General features: G+C 38.9%; 1 long non-coding RNA gene across 1 annotated transcript; it reads left to right on the top strand.

The window, feature by feature from the left end:
* The first annotated feature begins 663 nt into the window (after positions 1-663).
* LOC110989251 (uncharacterized) lies at positions 664-5891 on the top strand. The gene is made up of 3 exons (XR_002599585.2): positions 664-1015; positions 2040-2119; positions 2320-5891. It is a non-coding gene; the product is annotated as an uncharacterized LOC110989251 (long non-coding RNA).
* Positions 5892-6130: the final 239 nt, after the last annotated feature.

Here is a 6130-nt window from a genome sequence, read left to right as displayed (position 1 = left end):
CAACTATAATACAATGTTTTCTTAATGTTACTTTTTTAATTTAATGTTTAGCCAACGTCAGATTGCAAACGTTGTTTTATCTTCTATATTTCGACAAGTACCCAATGTTGATTACTTGTTACGTTGAAATACCGTCGCAATTAAACAACCCAACTTCAATGCTGAATCAACGCTATGCCGGTGACGTTGATTTGATGTACGGGTTAGACGGTTGAGTGGTGAAGAATATTTGTTGAAATCGTGTCGCGAGTTGATAACCCAAATTTAATGTTAAGCCAATGTTAGATCGCATACGTTGTTTCAAATTCTACATTTCGACAAGTACCCAATGTTGATTAATTGTTGAAATATTTTCGCAGTTTTAACAACCCAACTACAATGTCGAATCCACTTTAAGCCGACGACGTTGATTTAATGTACAGACTTAGACAGTAATGCGGCGTTGAATATTTGTTGAAATCATGTTACAATATTGACAACCCAAATTTAATGTTTAGCCAGCGTCAGATCGCAAACGTTGTTTCAACTGTTATGTCCACAATTACCCGAAATTTATTGTCGAAATAAGGTTGACGAAGTTGATTGGTGTACGGATGGGGTTAGACACGGTCATCTGGAGTTGAACTGCGCCAGCGATCAGCTAGCTGGTCCCCATCCCAGCGACTAAGTAGTGTAGAAACAGATGCGTACCAGTTTTCCACTATGTACGCATGCGCCATGCGGGGCGAGGGGCAGTTTGGATTGACAACGGTTTCTTCACACATATTGCCGGCCCATTGCCGAGCGAGAGTGAACGGTTTCCGTACCGTGATTCTGCTTGACATCTTTGCGTTGATGTTCAGATTCCCAGCAAAAGCTTTGTTTCTGAGCTGCCCCCAGTTTCACAGGGGTGATGACACGAGTTTGTTTTTGGACACATATTGAAAAACGAAGTCGATTTTCCAACACTGAATCAACATGATCAACTCGCCGCCAAACAATATGGTGCCACAGTCTATTTATGCCGATTTGCAATGTGAGTTTTCATTGTTCTTCAATGAATTTTTATTCGAGATGTTTTACGAAGCCCGAGCTAAGTCTCATTTCAAACCCATAATTTCCTGAAATTTGGGAGATTGAGTTGCAGAGAACTACTCTGTAACTCTATTTCAGATAGTTTTGCCAAATAAAAAACCAAAAACAAAACAAAACAAAACAAAAAAACAAACAAACAAAAAAAACAAACATAAAAAAACAGGCTAGGCTATGCTAGCAGGGCTAGCCCAGTCTTGTTAGGCCTTTGTCACGTTGTCCCTGTCATGATTGCACCATGGTACGGTATGGCATGGTATGTACGGAGAAGCCTGTTTTTAATGGCCCGTAGAGTTTATACCTTGCTCGCTTCTGAAGATCAGACCTTCCCATCATAATGGTATCCCCCGTACGGGCCGTAGTTTTGAAGTTTTCTGCATATTTAAATTTTTAATGAGGTTACTTGCCTTTGCAACATCATAGGCCTATCTTCATGTACATGGTACATGTACTTTACATGTAGGCCTATTGTAATGTCTGTGTGGACCCGACGTATATATATCATGTATGTGTACTGTACCTGTAGTGAAGTTGAATGCACATGTACAACTACATGTACAAGTACTTCGGCTGCAGTAAAGACTTCAGATGACCTAGCTCACTGTGACCTTGCGTTTGGAGTCTTTTTGACCTTGTGCACTATACTGGAAGGCACATTGTTACCTTTTCTAACTCAGCCTGTTCTAACTCCATGTTTGGACACAGATCTGCAGATTATTGTTGCCAACTAATTTCAAAGTTTGAAATGCTTCCGAGTTTGAAAAAACATGCCTGAAAAAAGTTTTTGCCGTGTGTTGGAGTGAGTTCTAGGTTTTTTCCACAGACGAACATTGTAACAACTGTACAGTACATGTGTTTACATTTTCATTCTCAGAATCTAATTCCCATTCAACTGTTTTCGCACGTTTTTCAGAATGAATTGTTTATATCACATGTATGAGAAACTTCTTTGCTTTGTTCCTTTCAAGGATTTTCCACCATCTTTTCAAGAAAGGGGAAGCTTTATGCATGCGCACTAGTTTGCCCTGCTATCTCCTCAAAATTAAAGGTGATAAGTTATCACCCTAAAGATTATCTAATCAACATGCATGCCAGCAAAGATTGTTAATGCGGATATTCGTAGATTACACAAAAGTAGTTTAACCTAATGATTCTGTCAGAATAAGGATTTGTAACAAAACCTGTTATTTGTCAAATATTTTGTATTTGATTTACATGTGCATGTACATAATATATTTGATTTTGCAGATTCTGCAGAAGTAAGCCAACTTCGGCTACAAGCGACAGCTGAAAGGAACTGGCAAATTGGTTAATGAACTTCTACACCATCATATGCACATGTAGTGCAAGACCATCACAGAAGTTTCAATTTTTCCCCAAAAGGATGATCACTTTAAATCCAATCATTACATACATGTATATGTGTGAATTCTACCAAGTGTTGCACAAAAAGGATTCTCAGGAAAATCTAAAAATAAGCATTTGTTTCAGAGAATCTGGCCAGTATAATTTTGTAGATTAAAATGGGTCCTTCTATAAATTTAAGTCCAGTTTTCTTGTCCCAGTTTTGTCTGGCGTATGATGTTTTCACCCTTTAATAAGACTGAATAAGTACTGCAAATTACCTGTTAAACAAATTTAGTTTGAACTCGATTTCAGTGATATGTCCCTTGTCCATGTATATGTATACAGTTAGGTATAACAGGGATGGAAAATGTCACACGAGACCCCAAATTTATACAATGGCCCAGATTTCAGCGTTTATTAAATTATGAACATGGAAGGAATTTCTTGCCTGAGTAACCATAGGTTGTTTTCACGAATAGTCTACATTTTGTTTGCGCCCAACAATTGAGGGTCTAAGAAGGGATCAAAGCCCATGGTAAACAGTTTAAGGTAATTAGCACTTAGTCCTTTAATGACTCTTTTCCTTCCAGATTTGTCCCCTGCATATCATCCCCTGCATATCGGCAACATCTTCTTGATCACTCTTTTGTCTTGTCCGACAACCTCCGTAAGCTGTTTTCCATCTCTCAAGGTCTCCCAGGTCTGTTGTTTAAGAAAAAAAACTTGAACTTGAACTGGCCCAACAAGAAGAGGTCCGGTTGCGTTAGGTTCAGAGATCTTATTAGAGGCTATCCCACAGGATTATTTTATGCAGTGACAATGTGTTCAAAGAAATCCACGAGGCATTCTGTTTTTAGGCAAGACAGGGCAGTGATCACTTGTACTAATTCCAATATGCCGAGAATGGCGCAGGTCTGCTCGGGAAAACATGACGGTCATGCATGTTGAGTAAAAATGTTGAATTATTTCTTGAGGAAGTTATAGTCATCTAGGTGCACTCTACGGTGTGCTTCTCGTGGTCTCTGATTCTTCTAAACTCTCCTTTTTGCATCGAAGCTGAGGTAGGAGTTAAATTTAACTAAAATTGGGTACACTGCGTTCTTTAAATTCACATGAACAGAACAATTTGAATTCTCCATACGAAAAACACTGTTGTTATACCCCGTGATTTGGGGCAAGCTTTTGCTTAGTTACATAAAGAGACGCCTTGTAACAATACTCAATTCTCAACTGATATATAAAGGGCACAAAGGAACCAGTCCATTCAAGAGATGCAATAAAGCTTGCCCCGAATCATTAGGTATAGCAACAGTGTCTTTGTTCTTGGGAATTAAAATTGTCACGTTTTTGTGCAATCAAATTACTCAGTGTACCAGATTTTATTCAAATATAACTCGCAAATGACTTTTCGAGAAATTTCGAGGATAGTATTTTATTGACATTATTCTGATTGTTTTCTCTACACCCCTTATAGTGTATGTTGTTGTGTTGGACATTGATTTTACCATACACATTTGTGTCATTTTGAACATTTGAAGCTTTCAGAGACTGTCATTCATACAGATTTTGCTTTTGTACTTAGTGTATGAAAAAATTCAATTCAAAATTTTCTCACAGGTCTCCATCAGACATTAAAATCCTGACAGAATTTCCAAGTTACAAGCCGATACATGTACAAGCAGTTTTCACAGCGAAGTTGTTAGGCCATCCATATGTATGGAGTTTTTCAAAGAAGGTTGAGATAATAATACACAATGTGCAAACCTTCCTCACTGCAGTAAATCTATAAAAACAAATGTAACTTGTGTGCAAGAACTACGTATATATCAGCAGTACGTAACATTGATGCATCACTTGAAAAGTTCAGCTCAGCTGTTTTATCATAATTGAAGCCGAAGAGTAATTGTGGATGATCTTTGGATCCAGCTATTGCATCCACAAGTGCATTCTTGGCTCCATATTGGACAGATACGTCAAGAGTGAAACTTGATTAATTTCTAAAAGAATGTACATGCATTGCTGCAATCCTGTCATTCTTTTTATGTACAGGCGCTTTTTTTTATCATGCACAGATTTTGCTCTTTGCAAAGAATACATGTATATACGTGCACGTTCCCGCGTACTTTCTGTTGGAGGTACTTATAGAGCTATTATATTGTAAACACTAGAGTGCTAACTTATCCTTTGTCCGAAGAACCTGTACACAATTCCGAGTTTCCATTAGGTTTGTACACAAACAGGGTTGCGCATAGCACATGTATAGCGCTCTATATATATACTCCCTGGATGTAACATAAAACATATTTTCACGAACATGTTAAATCGTATTAAAGCATGTACATGCATATGTGTATAATTTATAGGGAAAACATGCACATTGTTTTAACGTGATCATTTCCACGTTGACAAAATCACGTTGGGGCACTTTTCATATTCAATGATAATGCCGTGTTTCTTAAACGTCATGATTTAACGTTGCTCAAACATATATTTTATACATTCATTGAATGTTATAGTTCCAACGCGTTTTCTACGTCGACAAAATTACGCTGGCGCAACTTTCATATTCAATCAAAACGCTAGGTGTATTATCCAACGTAAGGATACAGTTAGCCTTCAAAGTTGTGTCAACGTTATTTCAACGAATTGTGCCTGCTGGGATGCTACCCCCCATCGCAGTACGGGTGTAGCCCTATACACATTGATGTTTGGGCGTGATGAGCCCTTAATCCCATTAGACCAAATCCTCGGACGCACTGATAGTGATTGGGAACAAGATTTCACAAAAGAACAGCTACTTAATCGAGCAAAGGACTTGGTGACGGAGAATGTGAAAAAACGTCTGAACAGAATGAGACTGCGTACAATGCAAAGGCTAAGGCAAGTCCATTACCAGTTGGTGCACAGGTCCTTTAGAGGAAGTGCGCATTTAAGGGACGCCAAAAGATTCAAGATAAATATGAAAGGGTGCCGTACAAAGTAGTGGGTAAATCAGCATGGGGATGTTTACCAGATCTGCCCGGTAAATGGGGTCAGGAAAAGACAGTAAATCTAAAGTACCTACTGTTGGATCCCCTGGCTGAGTCAGATCCAGCGAGTACTGACAATTCTGACGATGACCCTGAAGATGGCAGCTTGTTCATGGCAGATGGAAAGGATTCCTAAGTGTTGAATCAGGGGTTAAGCAGTGGAAAAGCAGGGAAACCACCTGGTGAGACAGGTTTTGATGGGTCAGTACCTTTCAGGAGGTCTAGTAGAAGTTCTAGAGGTACACATCATAACCCCTTCCACCTACCTTGTTCAGCCTTGACCTGATACACCTAGCTGATGACCTGGGTTGTCTGGTGAATACCAAAGGTTATGTATTGCCTCTATGGAAAGTCTTGGGGTATTCAGTTTCCACATGGGATGCTTAACAGGCCGGTTTCATCAGATGCCTAGGGGCAGCTGGGTGGCATTACAGTTGGTCGAAAAATTGAGTTCATGTTTCTTCCTAAAAAAGGGTGAAGGTTCACATATTTTTGATGAACGATTTAGGATATTTGATTGAAAGTCGAGAACGGCATGTGTATATTGATTAAAACTTATTTGGTATTTGCCTTTCCGATGATTAGGACTCCACCCTTCTGCGGTTTGATGATTACTTTCGTTTTATTTGGCCACATTTTTGTGCAGTGTTTGAGGAATAAGCGAACTTTGTTATGACAGTAGA

Source organism: Acanthaster planci, linkage group LG17 (assembly GCF_054643075.1).
Source record: "Acanthaster planci isolate LZ-2023a linkage group LG17, COTS_SCS, whole genome shotgun sequence".
In the NCBI taxonomy this organism is placed as follows: Eukaryota; Metazoa; Echinodermata; class Asteroidea; order Valvatida; family Acanthasteridae; genus Acanthaster; species Acanthaster planci.
The sequence above is the reverse complement of the archived record's forward strand: the minus strand, read 5'-3'. Positions and strand labels throughout refer to the sequence as shown.